The sequence below is a fragment of the Macaca nemestrina genome, chromosome 4, assembly GCF_043159975.1.
Source record: "Macaca nemestrina isolate mMacNem1 chromosome 4, mMacNem.hap1, whole genome shotgun sequence".
Taxonomy (NCBI): domain Eukaryota; kingdom Metazoa; phylum Chordata; class Mammalia; order Primates; family Cercopithecidae; genus Macaca; species Macaca nemestrina.
In genome coordinates, this window is record NC_092128.1 from 62,127,615 (window position 1) to 62,142,306 (window position 14,692).

The 14,692-nt window shown below is 36.3% G+C and overlaps 1 long non-coding RNA gene across 1 annotated transcript in view; it reads left to right on the plus strand.

The window, feature by feature from the left end:
- The first annotated feature begins 300 nt into the window (after positions 1-300).
- LOC105475408 (uncharacterized) overlaps positions 301-14,692 on the plus strand; it is a 114,577-nt gene continuing 100,185 nt past the window's right edge. The window contains exons 1-2 of the long non-coding RNA XR_983324.3: positions 301-1,047; positions 6,978-7,038. This is a non-coding gene — a long non-coding RNA (uncharacterized lncRNA). The remainder of the gene's footprint in view (positions 1,048-6,977; positions 7,039-14,692) is intronic.

The following is a 14,692-nucleotide window of genomic DNA, read 5'->3' on the forward strand; positions in this document are numbered from 1 at the left end:
AAGCCTCGAAAGCTTTTCACCTATTTTAATCAAATGCCTACCAAAACAAAACCCAAAACTATCTTAAGAAATACAACAAAATGCAGCAATTAACCATGTAAAAATAACAATATCTGGCTTCCAATAAAAAATTACCAGATAGGTAAAGAAGCAAGAAAATACATTCCATAATTAGGAGAGAAATTAGTAATAGAAACCAACCGGAGCATCTGGCGTCTCCTAGGGGCCCCCGGGTCGGCTTCCGCGGTCTCCATGACGGCGGCCGTGTTCTCGGGCTGCGCCTTCACTGCCTTCGGGCCTGCGCTCGCCCCCTACGTCTTCACCATCGCCACCGAGCCGTTGCGCGCTGAGTCATCATCTTGCTGCACGTGTTCAGGGGCATTGTATTTTTTGATAGCTGTGAGAAGAAAAAGTGGTACATCCTTCTTATAGTTTTCCTGACCCATCTGCTGGTGTCAGCCCACACCTGCACAAGTCTTCATTATGGAATAAACCTGGTGTCGGCATTTGTAATTCTGGTGCTCATAGGCATCTGGGTATTCTTTTTTTGCTGAAGGCAGCTGCCGAAATCTGAAACTCTGCCTAATCTGCCAAGACAAGGACTTTCTTCTTTACAACCAGCGCTCCAGATAACCTCTGGGAACCAGTACTTCCCAAACTGCAGACTACATCTTTAGAGGAAGCACAACTGTGCCTTTTTCTAAAAATCCCTTTTTCTGGTGGAATTGAGAAAAAACAAAACTATCCAGATACGAGTTCCATTCACTTGGCTTTCACGCAACCGCTCTCCAAAAGGGATGCCTCAGTGATGTGTGTCCTGGATGAACGAGAATCACCTGGGGCAATGTAAAGCCTACTGATTATGGGCTCCACCTTCCAGAGTTAATTGGCCTGGGCACACAGCGAGTTTTAAAAGCCTTCCAGGTGATTCTGATGTGCAGCCAGGCAGAGGACCACTGGTTTGGTATTCAAATAGGAGCTCCCTGAGAATACGACAAGTGAATGACAGTCTGATGTTTGTCTCCTAACCCGACTTGTGCTGAGCAAGTAAGTGTCCGAATGTCAAATCCCGGTTAGCTTTTATCTTTGTAAGTTCTGAAGTCACTAAAGGCTAAAGGGCTGTCGCCTCTGTTAACTGTTTTCGTGTACTTCACTAGCACCATCTTAGAGCACGGTAGGCTGGGCTTCTAAATGCAATCATAAATTACACTGACCGACTATGGTAATTTAGCCAAAGTAAGACACTGATTAAGCTGTATTTTTCTGAAGTTCTTCCATACTGATTAAGCTGTATTTTTCTGAAGTTCTTCCATTCCAGGTTTTGCTTTCTGAGGCATTACGTTGTTTTTGGGTATAGATTACATTTTATTAACAAAAAATGATTGTTTCCGACTTCCTGGGGAAGGTATTCTAAAATCAAGAATTTTTATGCAATGTCTGTAAGTCGTTCCCCTGTTTAAAGCCTTCCATGGACTCTGCCCTAAGGCTGTTTGGCTGCAGCGTTCACCACCTGAGTGCAAATTGCTGGGCTAGATGAGGTGAAGTGTATTGTTTTATCTCTGAGCAGCTTCGCAGGTTGCTGAGTGATGTGTCCTGGGACAGGCTTCATTGGAGCTAGTGGAAGTATAAGCAGAAGCACGAGAAAATGAGCCAAAAGGGTGTTGTTGACACTTTCATTTGCTCCTGTGATATTAACACTTTCACCTAAATGGATTAATGTAAAATTGGAAATAGATCTTAAACTGCCAAATCTCACACTGTTGCACAATCCGTATGATCTTTAGATCTAGTCAATGTCTCTGGGTTTTGGTAGCAGATACAGCATTCCCTTTACCGGAATACCCAACGTGTTCTTTCAGCTTCCAGACAGCCCCTTTGATTTCCTTTATAAAGGGAAAATGCCAGCAAGTTGTGCCTTTACTATTAGAAATTGTTCCCAGTTGATGTCTTTTGGGGAGCTGGTAGCATGAAATGCAAATGACCTGTACATTAAAGTGATGTCTCAGTGAATACCATACATGCAGTAGAACATTCAAAAGAGAGGAGCAGCAATGCTGAGGGGCTAGGGGAGTGACAGTGGCAGGACAGATGGGTGGGTTTGACAGATTGTGGTGGGAAGAAAAATGAACATGCCTAAAACACACGTGGCCAGTATTTTGGGCTAGCCACACATCATTCCAGAGACCAAAACCTTACTCATGAACTAGACCTTTTTCGATATCAGTGAACTCCCATGTTTAAAATATTAGAATGTTTAGAGATAAAATAGAGATTACAGAGGTAAAAGAAGAGTAGGGCTTCCAGCAATTCTGTAAACAGTCTGATAGGCGATTGTGGTTATTCCCCTAAAGTTTACTTCAGCACTAACACCAGAGCTTCCGCTGGAGTTTGCAGTTTTCCAGCTTTATATAAGATTTTCCTTTGACTGGAAGAGTCAAGGATATAAAGACTGAACAGTGACATTTACTGTGCAACATCAAGGGGAATAAGATACTCATCAAACTGGAATTATTCTTAACATGGTGTTCTTTGAATAAGAAAAATACATAGTTGGTTATTATGGACTTAAAACTCTGTTAAATGGATATTCTGATAAAATATTTGTTGATCTGTAGAGTGTGGAAAATCTGAGAATATTAGCTTTACTCATCTTGAGCTTTGAGGATGTTTTCTATACGCTGATAGTTTCATATTAACTAAAAAAGCTGGATATTGTAAAATCTCATTTATAAAAACTCAGAGGAAGAGAAAATTTTCTTTGATGGTGAGACTGTTGTCTTAGTTCAGGAAATTGTTTAATAATCCTTTGTTACCTGTGAATGAAGGAACTTTGTAATTCTGATTTCTCCTAAAACATGAGCGTTTCCAGAGTAGGCTTAGACACTGTTTTTGCAAATAGCCATGGTTTGTTTGCCTTATGCCAAGGAAGCCCAGAAGGAGGGCCTACTCCTCCTCTGTTGCTGTGTATATATTGAAATGCTTTTTAATTTTTTTTTCGTTTGTTATCTATAATGAGCTCTCTGAGCTGTCATAATATGTGAGATGAACCAGAGGTATTGATGTTATATACTCCCTTCCATTCAGGATTTTCTGCTTGGAGGGAAATGTGGATATAGTTAAAGCTGACCTGGAGAATTGTGAATATTGTTGCAGTTATTGAATATATTACCATGTGAATAATAGAGACTGTGTTGCTCTCTAGTATAAGCTATATTTATTTTTAATTCATTTTAATTAGTAGTTATATAACTGGAGAAGTTTTGTTACCTTTATCCTGGCCTGCCTGGCTGGCAGTATAATAGCAGGAGCCTCTTTTAGAACATCTTAATGAAAACATGGCTGAAAGGAATTAATGATGATATCCACAGACTGCATAGAAAATGGCTTTTGTTCCCAGTGTTAACATTTGCTTCCCAATCACGTTTCAATGTTTGCAAAGACTGGCAGATTCACACCAAAAACAGTAGGTGTTCATATCCATAGAGTGGATGCAGAATAAGCAGTTGTGACAGGAGCTTCTTCCTGCCAGGTACTCCTCCCACTCACCTCAGCCCAGCCCCAGACAGGCAGTAGCATTCATTGTGGGCCCTTGGGCAGCCCTGAAGCCTGGCTGGGCCACCAGACAGGGTGGCAGCCTGTCGCGGGCATCAGTAGCCTGCTTCCTGGGAAGAGTTCCTTAAGGGTGTTGGCTGTTTTTGTTAGCTAAGTTTTTTCTGGGCTCCACCATTCCCAACTCCAGGTAGACAAGATAGACGTCACACAAAACAATTTTAAAGTACTTTGCTTAGTGCATTTTGTTATGATTGCAATGTTTGTTTCTCATTTAATAGGAGGCTTTTTACTTTATTACATTTTAGTCTTTAGAAGAAGTGGGTACTGTCACTATGTAAAATACATAATATTTTATATGTTATACTATGTCACATATACTTGTAATATCAGACCTTGCATTCAATATACAATGCAATTGACTCTTTGCAGACCTGCATTTTTCAGTGAACAATAAAAAGATTGTCTGGCACAAAAAAAAAAAAAAAAGAGAGAAACCAACCATGAAAGGACAGAGATGATGAAATGTCAAACATAGACCGGCAGATATTTAAACAGCGATTACACATTATGTAGCTATTCTGTGTTTTCTGAGTTTAAGAAAGTAGAAGAAAACATAAATATGGTGAGAGAAATGGAAGGTATTATTCAAAAGACTCAAGTAGAATTTAGAAGTTCCCTCTTACTGGGGAAAGAAGCTAGGCAGAGAAGAAAGGAGAAATCCTGAAGTTGTACCCAGAACTTTACTCTACTCCTGGCCCTGTCCCCCATTTTCCCGTAAGCCACCCAGAGTCCAAAGAACTGCCCTAGCCTCCTGTCTGTGGCTCTCTCCATGGTGAGATGACCCTCACCTACATGCTGACCCAGAAGAGAGATATGTTCCTGGGCGGAAGTGGGAGGCAGGGAAGACGGGCAGTGCTTTCTCCAGTTTTGGACCCTTGCTTGTACCACTGCATTAGTGTTTAAAATCTTATTGTTATTTTTATTTTTTGGCTTGTTGCTTTAATTGCCTACTGTAGCACCTGGTAGCTCAACCTCTTTCTTTCAGCTCAGCTGAGCTCCTGAGAGCACAGAGACAAAAAAGACTGAAAAATAATGAAGAACATCTATGACCTGTGACAAAATATCAGGCACTTTAACATCATACAATTGGAGTACTAGGAAAAGAGGGAGGGGACAGAACACAGAAAAAAAGAATGGAAAAACAATTGCCAAAGTTTTCTGATTTTGAAGGAAATTTTCAATCTATAGATCCAAGAAGTTTAATAAGTCTTAATAAAAAATTACAGGAAGATGTATGTTATCATTTGTAAATTCCAGAAGAATCAAAGATTTAACTGTAAAAAATATAATACCTTATACATGTTTTTAAAAGATTAATTTAAAAAAATAATTGTGGGCCGGGCGCGGTGGCTCAAGCCTGTAATCCCAGCACTTTGGGAGGCCGAGACAGGCAGATCACGAGGTCAGGAGATCGATACTATCCTGGCTAACACTGTGAAACCCCATCTCTACTAAAAAATACAAAAAACTAGCCGGGCGTAGCGGCGGGCGCCTGTAGTCCCAGCTACTCGGGAGGCTGAGGCAGGAGAATTGCATGAACTCAGGAGGCGGAGCTTGCAGTGAGCCAGGATAGCACCACTGCACTCCAGCCTGGGCGACAGAGCAAGACTCCCTCTCAAAAAAAAAAAAAAGTGAGTACAAAGTTCTAAGTGTTATTCCAAACCTTGAAAATATTACAGAATTATTAATAAATTTGACCACTTAAGTTATTTCATGTCTGTATGTAATGTATATTTTAAGCAAAGGATGTGTTTATCATATGTTTTACAAAAGGTATTATATTTAACAAAAAGCATGATGGAGTTTTGCAACCTATTGAAAGCTCTTGAAAAATCAATAAAACTACTGGCAAACAATGTAAAATAAAGTGTATGAACAGTCAATTCACTGCAAAAGTCTATGAAAAGATGCTCAACCTTGCTCATAATTAAGGAAATGTAAATCAAAATAATAATAATGTGGGGACATTTTCCCCCTGTACGATTGAAAGGGATAATATTTGAAACCAGTGTAGCAGGATTGTGTGACTTTGACATTCTTGCTTTGTTCAACAAAAGAGGGATGTGGGAAACTCTTTGGAAGGAAATTAGATAGTGATGATCAATAATAACATTGTACCCATTCTTTGACACTGCAACTCCATTTTTAGGAAGTTATATTAAAATTACTCTGTCAGGTGCATTATAATAAATGAGTAAAAATACCCATTACTGCATTTTCATATTAATGAAAGACTAGAGAAACCAATACTTAATGACATATGGACTCTAATGTAAGAAATGATGTGACAATACAATGAAACACAGTGCGGCTGATGAAAAGAATAAAATATGAATGTAAAATTATTTCCAAGATATATTTTTTTAAAATCTAAAAAAAAAGGTACAGAAGAGGATGTATGTATTAAAACTATAGAAATTAGAAGATCTTAAGATGAGGGAAAAAGAAACAACTATAGAGGGTATGTGTGTATATATGTAATATACCCGTACTCACATATAAGTTGGTATTGGCATAGACTGTGTCTGAGATAACTTTAGTTGCATTTGGTCAAGGAAATTAGGAGCCTACATAAAGAAAGACGCTTACATATCACAATTTACCTTTAAAATGTTTAGTTTTGCAAGTTAAAAAGTTTTAAGTTAGCAAAACTATTCAACATTAGCTAACACAAAAAATTTTTTGTTTTCCTTAAGTAAAATAGATTTTCATGTTTTTGGGCATACAAGTTGAGAATAGTTATTCTTGTAGTCTATTTTTAAATGACAATAAATCTTTGATATTCAAAAATTGAATAATTATGGTTTCAAGTATATGAGTTATCTGGAAAACTCATTGGATATAGTAATTTATAATCTTGCTGAAATTTGATTTAGAATCAATTAACTTATTACATTGAGGCTTGTCAACTGTACATTTCTAATTTTGATTTTGATGTGTTGGTTTCCAATTTATCAAGTTTACCTAATAAGCCTTATAATGAGATACAAATTGTGTGTGTGTGTGCAAGCCATTGCCAGTGATAGAAAACAAGAAATCTAAGAAGCCGTAACTGGGCAAATCAAAGTTTTGCACAAATTACACGGAAGAATGCCAGCTCTAACATTTCCTCAGATTTATGCTTTGAATAAGGTTTATAAAACCCATAAAAGGAAATAAAGAAAAAAGTGTACATGAAGAAATGAAACTATCTGTTCCTTTCCTTCTGGGTATGAGGCCTTGGTTAAGAACATTCTCAAGCCTTTATTATTTGTGTTGTATATTCATAAATTTGGAGGATTCATAAAAGTTTGTAATACAGCCTTAAAACAGTTAAATTTTGTCTGTCCTGTATCAGGCATTTGTTGTACTTCTCATTTTTCCAGAGGCCAAAACTAAATCCATGGGCATCTTCATCTGGCTTCCTGTAGAATGAATGCTTGTGAGGTAAGAACCATGCTTTTCATTACAAAATTGGGGTACTATTTGATAAAAATAATAAAATATCTTCCTGATGAATTATATACAAGTTCAGATATTTGAAGATATAATACTTGCAGTAAAGATCACTAACCTAGCATATAGGGAATAAAAGGTTTGCAACCTTAAGGCCCTATTTTATACATAGCAATTTAGCAAGAACAAGCTAAAATGATAATCCCCCAATGCTGTCACAATTACAGTACAATAAGCCCAGTATATGCCAACCACTCAACAGTTATGACAGTTAACTGAGTTATGATATAACTGAGCTGACTTCAACCCTTTTGATAAGTAACATGTAGCTGTGCAAATTAAAATTTTTGCCATTTGAAAATTGCATTCCCGAATATCTATGTGTTAAAAATAAAACAAATTCAGGTTTATGAATAAAGGTGCTTGAAATAATTTAAGGAGATGGTTCCATAATTCTAGTACCTTAATATGATGCAACACAAGTCTGGTCCCTCAGTAAGTACCACATCTAAAATATGAATATATTTATTATGAAATAGTTAAAAAGCAAAAGCATACACTATAGTATCAGTCATAACTTATTTAAAAATTGAGACATTTCAGGGCTGAAACTTTGGCCTTGTTTTACTTTCCGATCTTACCTTCTTCAATATATATGGCTCCTCAAAAGAGTCAGTGCATTAATCAAAACTTGCTATGAAGAAAAATGTCTTACAAAATGGACACAGATGAGACAATTTATTTTGTCTTCAGTTTATTGCTATAATTTAGTGTTCTGGAGAGGTACTGCTGAGAGGTCTGCCCTGGGAATAAAATATACTTCATTTATTTTCCAAGTGTTAGCAGCTATAAGACTAGATGGATAAGAAAGTGGTCATGTCATAAAAATACTGTATTTGCCTTAATATCAGTTTAAATGGACCAAGTGGCCAAAATAGTCTCTAGATATCACTTGAAGTAGCCTTAGTGCTGGATGTGAAAATCTACATTTCTATTCAGATAAATGAGGATCCAAGTATATGCCTCACAAAATAATTGACTTTTCACAAGCAATTCATGTAGTTCTTTCTTAAAGAGCAAATTCAATTGATGTGTTTAATATTAATTGTCTAAATATGGTGGTTGAAATAATTGCTTAAATTGAACCTTTGTTGCCTGTGTTAAGATATACTTGAGCTAAGAAGCAGTTTTTGAATTAATCAACATCATTCCATAGGTCATTTTTCTATTCAATTTCATCAAATTTTTTAGTGATTTCTCTATAACATTGTGTTTATTCTTAGGAACACATAGTGACAATATAAGAATTCTATGCTATTCTGTAGAGATCTCCTCAGCACTTCATTTGTGATTTTGCATGTTAGCGTTCATTCTCTAACCTCTCTTAAGTTACTTCCTCCTGAGAAAAATGATTTTCCCTGTTGGTAGGCCAACATCTCACAAAATCATACATTACAGGAAATGCATGAACAACCAACAATAGTCTGCCCCAAGACCGACTTAGACTTGTCTACAAACCTCTCTTTCTCCATCCTCCATCATCAGAGTAGAGTTGCCAGGGCTGCCATTATCTCACATAGGAAATGAGACAGTGGAGGAATCCATATTGGACTTTGCAGCTGAAAAATATGTGGCTTAGCCTCTTAGCTGCTTAGTTACAGAGGCACAGATGCCTCCTGAAAGCTTAACAGAAGGTGGGAAAGTTTATTTTAAAGCTTCATCTGTGCAGGAAAAAAAAAAATGAAAGCATGCCCCTTTAGTTTATGCAGTTTGTTTATTAAACTAAGCATAGCAAAAAAGGGCTGAGTAAATCCTAATGGAAGTTTGCATTTTAGTTATTTATAGGTAATTCATTAAATGAAATGAATTAATAGGATCATAGATTTAAGAAAGGTGGTCTCCATTTAACCTATTAGGTATAAATTACCCATGTGTTACATAATATTTTTATTACCTATGCTTTAATGGAATTAATTGAATTTTTTGTCATTTGATTTAATCACACCTCTATAAGATAGTTCAAATATTGAACTATAGTCAAAAGATGTAAGTATTGAAATACTTTTTTACTGTTCATTTAAAAACTAATTATTAAATGTCTCCTAAGAAAAATACAACATAAATAATTATTTTTGATAGAAAGTGATATATAAGTAATTCCAAATGAGTGATTATGAGATTTATTTTAATATAAACATTCATAATATTCTGTCTATATCAGCTTTTCTATTGATTTACAGTTCTGGAAATTACATATATGAAATAAGTAACTGGGGGTAAAGGAGGACATCTGCCTGGCCAGATGGATAAGCTAAAAGAATTCTAGCAATAAATAAATAGAATAAAAGAAGTCACAACTGGATCATCTCCCCTTTTAAGTAGATGTATGATTTCTAGAGTAATAACTTACAGGATGGCGTGTTTATTTATCCCATATATTTTACCGAGCATCTACTCTATGAAAGACACTGAATAAGGTATCAAGATTCAAAAAGATATCAAGATTTTAAAAGACCATGTTCCGTTCCCTAAGAAGCTCACAGTCTAGTTGGCCTAGGAAGGTCTGTCAATTAATCATTAGAAGACAATGTCATTTCCAGTATGAATGGGCATCACCCAGAAATTCTGTATTTTATGAACATTTTCTTCCTTAATTATATCTTTATAATTGTATCTCACAAATATTCCATGTTAGTGTTAACTCTAACATTATCTTATTTTCCCAGCCCTCTCCTTTTATATGCCTTATGTATATTGTCTAAATGCATTAATTAAACTATGTACAAGATACACTGGTGCTCAGAGGAAAGAGGATTATTCTGCCTATTAAGGTGAGGCTTCACAAAGAATGTAAATATAACACATAATTTGAATACTGAAAGATTAGAAGTCTGCTAGTTCTACAAAAGGCAGGATGTATTCTAAGTATGGAGAATATTATGCTTAACCATATGAAGATATAAAATCAATGCATGCTAGCAGTTGTAAGTATTTCATTATTAAATATTATGACAGGGTAGAGAATGGCAGAATCTTGAAGTAGAAATAGTGAGAACAATTTAGCTAGGTAAATCTCATTTATTTTTATTATGATGGCTAACAAAATGGAAATTTGAAAAAACAATTATCACTGATGATAAATCATTTCAGTGATAAATATTTACTAAGATCTATATATCTTCATTAATATATAAACAGGCAGGTATAAGAACTATATATATATGCACATACAATGGCCTTATCTATTGTATTAGTCAACTTGGGTTGTCATAAGAAAATACCACAGATGACAGTTTAAACAGAGATTTATCTTCTCACATTTCTGGAGGCAGGAAGGTTCAAGATCAAGCAAGCTCTCTGGTGTTTTTTCTTAGAAGGACACTAATCCTGTTGGATTAGGGTTCCACCTTTATAACTTCATTTAGCCTTAATTAATTCCTTACTTCAAATACAGCCACACTGGCTGTTAGATTTTCAACATACGAATCTGGTCATTGCCAGGAAGGGAGAAGGCTGAAGGCAGACACAAATATTCAGCCCATAACATCTGTCTACATCCAAGGTGTTATTATAGTGAAGCCAATTATTCCATAAAAATAATCAGTCACTATATCAGTTTGTTATCATGTTGCTATGAAGAAATATCCAAGAATGGGTAATTTATTTAAAAACAAAAAAGAGAGAGAGAGATTTAATTGACTCACAGTTCCTCATGGCTGGGGAGGCCTCCTCTTCACAGGGTGGCAGGAGAGAGAATGAATGCCAGCAGGGGAAATGCCAGATGCTTATAAAACCGTCAGATCTTGTGAGAACTCACTCACTATCATGAGAATAGCATGGGGGAAACTGCCCCCATGATCTAATTGCATCCCACCAAGTCCCTCTCATGACACATGGATATTATGGGAACTACACTTCAAGATGAGATTTGGGTGGGGACACAGCCAAACCACATCAGTCACTTAATTGGATACATCAGCCAATTTGGTCAAATGCTAAGCCTTACTCTCTGTTTGTAGCTCAATACTAAATGAAAAGTATACTTGGTACTGTTTATAATCAAGTTTATAGCATTGGTTTTTCACATTTTATTTCTCGCATTCTTCTTTGCATAATCAGTTGAGTTCTGAATGCTTTTTTTTTTTTTTCAGTAAAAAGTTTTCCTTAGCAGATGTCTACGACAGATTTTGTAAAATGAGACCATTGATAGGTGGAGGCTATTGAGCAGAGGAGTGCTGCTCTCCCTAAAGAATTGCCAGACCAGAATAGCAGCTAAACCAGTCCACTATGAATGCTTTAACAGCTCTAACAGCCTCAGAGTTTATAGCATACCTCTCACTAATAGCTAAAGCTCCATAAAAATGCCAGAATAGTTTTCATTTCTGTCTTTGTACCAGAATCTTCATTTAACTCCAAAGCAGACTAGTAGCATCACAATTGCACTCTTCCCTACATCTCATAAATTTAACTAGGGAATGCTGTGTGCCATGTATATTGTGTTTATTTTTCATTATAAATTCACAAAATTTGCTTGAAATGAATGAAAATTCTGTCTCGTCTACTGTAGTCTGGTCATTGCACCTTGCAAGCCAAGCAGAGCATTTGAATGCCAAGTGCAGAGCTCTGATTGGAGCTCAGTGTAGCTTCACTGTCAGCTCTGTAGTTTATCCAGATGGTGCTCGTTTTGCCCAATGTGTCATTTTTACTTTAAATGAACAATTTCGCCCTTAAGTGCCAAAGAAAAATGGATCTTTTTTTATCCTTTGTGAATGAACTTAAGCTCTCTTTGATGCATTAAAAAAAGTTTTTAAAAATGTGTAGCTTCAAGATCAAGATAACCATATTTGGAGAATATCTATTCCAACACATCCATGTAGCATGTTTAATTTCCTTATATTTTATTTGCTTTTTTCCTTATTTTTTGTCACCTATTACAGTAATTTCTCTATTTTCTTTGTGTGTGTTGTGTGTGGAGATAGGTCTCACTATGTTGCCCAAGTTGGTCTCAAACTCCTGGCCTCATGTGACCTTCCCACCTTGGCTTCTCAAAGTGCTGGGCTTATAGGCATGCACCACCACACCAAGCCCTACAGTAACTTCTCTAACACTGACCATCAACAAATATTTTTTTCTCTACCCAAATTAGAATAACTAAAGACAATTTCTTCTTCTCCTAGGCAATAAATTTTTTGTGTTAATATATTCTCTTGGCAAAGGGAAGGGTGAAGATCTTGGACTTACAATGTGTGAACTAGTGATTCTAGAAAAAGTACTTCTAATTGCTATTAATGAGCCCCTCGTGTTTCTATCTGGGCACCTTAATCACTGCTTGTCATCTTCTCTTTACACCTGTCATCACCATTATATAGGGCTCCTCAGAGCAGGACTATGTCTGATACAGCTTTACACTCCTAGAACCTAGTACATTGCTGGGTATATAGTGAAATTTCAAGAAGTAGTATTTTGGAGTGCTTAAGACCATGGTTTTCCAAGTAAAACAGATTTCACTCTTACTCTGCCACTGATACTGGGTGACCTTTAGGCACTTATAGTAAATATTTGTTGTTTTTATTCTCTTCTCGTATTTTTGTTGTAGAATCCTGGTTTTATTTTTCACTTGCTCTTGAGAGGAGAGGATGTGGACAGGGTGGTCTGACCCCTCTCCAGTTGGAGAGATGATCATAAGATCCAGGCTAGCTAATATACACATTCATTCACCGATGACAGTGACTGGCTCAAAGCTAGGCACATCACTCAAGTCAGGCTCTTATTAGTGAGCCTGTGGTTTGTCAAAACTGTGGGGAAGAGAGAGGCCCCTTCCAGCTAGAAGTTAGCAGAGGGGATGAAGTAAAGCCAGAATATGTAGGTTGGCCTCTCATTAAACACTGGGACTAAAAAAAAAAAAAAAAAAAAAAAAACATGTGACACCAAAGCTGCAATTCTTGTATTGAAAAAATCTTCTAATGAAGAAAATCTTCGTTTTCTGCCTTAACAGCTTTTTGTCTTACATAGTGACTCTCAACGAGAGTAGGGAAGGAAGGAAGAAGACACATTAGCTTAGAAAGTCTTATTAAAGCTTCACAAGCTGCACCCCATACCTCTCCTCACATAGAGTAACTCTGTTAAGAGGATTTTAACTTTTAGGGGTGGATGTGTGGTGAAAAAAAATGAGAATTTATTTTTTAGGACAGTAGTTTTCAAACCTGGCTGCAGAGTAGAATCATCCGAAGAGTTTTCAAAAGATAAGAATATCTAGAAGTGTTATTGAGCTTGAGTTTTTGTTTGCTTTATTTATTTATTTTTATTTTTTAGCTTCTGTATTAGTCAGCTTGGGCTGCCATAACAAAGTGCCATAGACTAAGTAACGTAAACAACAAAAATTTATTTTCTCACAGTTCCAGAGGCTAGGAAGTCCAAAGTCAAGGTGCCAGCAAGATAGGTTTAATTGTGAGGTCTCGTCCCTTGGCTTGTATGTGTCTGCCATCTCCCTCTGTGCTCATATGATCTCTTCTTTGAGAGTTCAGGGAGACAGAGCTAGTTCTCTGGTGTCTTGTCTTACAAGGGCAATAATCCCAACATGAGGATCCCGCCTTTCTGACCTCATTCAACCCTAATTACCTGCCAAAGGACCTGTCTTCAGACTAAGGGTTTCAGCATATTCATTTTGGGAAAACACAAATATTAAGGCCATAACAGCTTTCAGGTGATTTCAATATGCTACCAGAATGAAACCACACTTCAAGGGAAGGAAAAATGCCTTTTTTCCTATGCCTTTTTATAGGTTCATGGCTGTGGCTACTACAGCAGAAGGCAGATTAACACAAGACAAGGATACAAATTTATTTAATATATGTATTACATGATATGGAATCTTTCAAGAAGAAGTTTAGCCATTTCTTTGGGTCTTCATTTCTTCTTGTATACATGCAAACCAGAGTTGACTTTAGTATATCAGAGACTTTCTTAAACTGTCTCTTAATTCCACGTGTTGAGTGACACTATATTTCAAATCATGTCTATGCAGTAACATGGGATGAATTAGTATGTTTCCCAGTTATGTTTGGAAGACCCATAAGATGCTTGTTATTTTTTCTGACCCTAGCAATGTTATCATGAACAGAAGCTGCAAGATCCAGCTACATTATGGATGAGTATTTTCATTCGTGGTTTAAAACACTTTCTACTGCAAAATATTATCCCCCTCCAAAACTATTAAAAACTGCAGTTATAAACTTAAGTACTATTTTTAACTTTTTGAAAATTAATATATTGTTTTAATAAACTCTTTCTACTACTGAATGTCATGATAAAGAATCTTTGCCAGTGTTCACATGATCAAGAGAATGTGTTAACATTTATTACCAAAAATGTCCTCATTAATATTTTATAGAATGTCTGGCATAGAAAGCGGTGTTAAATCTCCGAAAGACTGCTGTCTTGTTTATTCATGCTTTTATTCGAATTTTGTTGTAGCAGTAGAGAATCAAAATTTGTAGGTGGTTTCAATGAATTTCAGACAAATTTCAAGTAATGTCACTATTTTTCAATTAATTCATTTTTATCTTTTCCATTCTAAATATAAAAATATGTTAATCAATGAGTAAAGTGTTTGGGCTATCAGAAAATAGATAAGTAACCTTTCAAA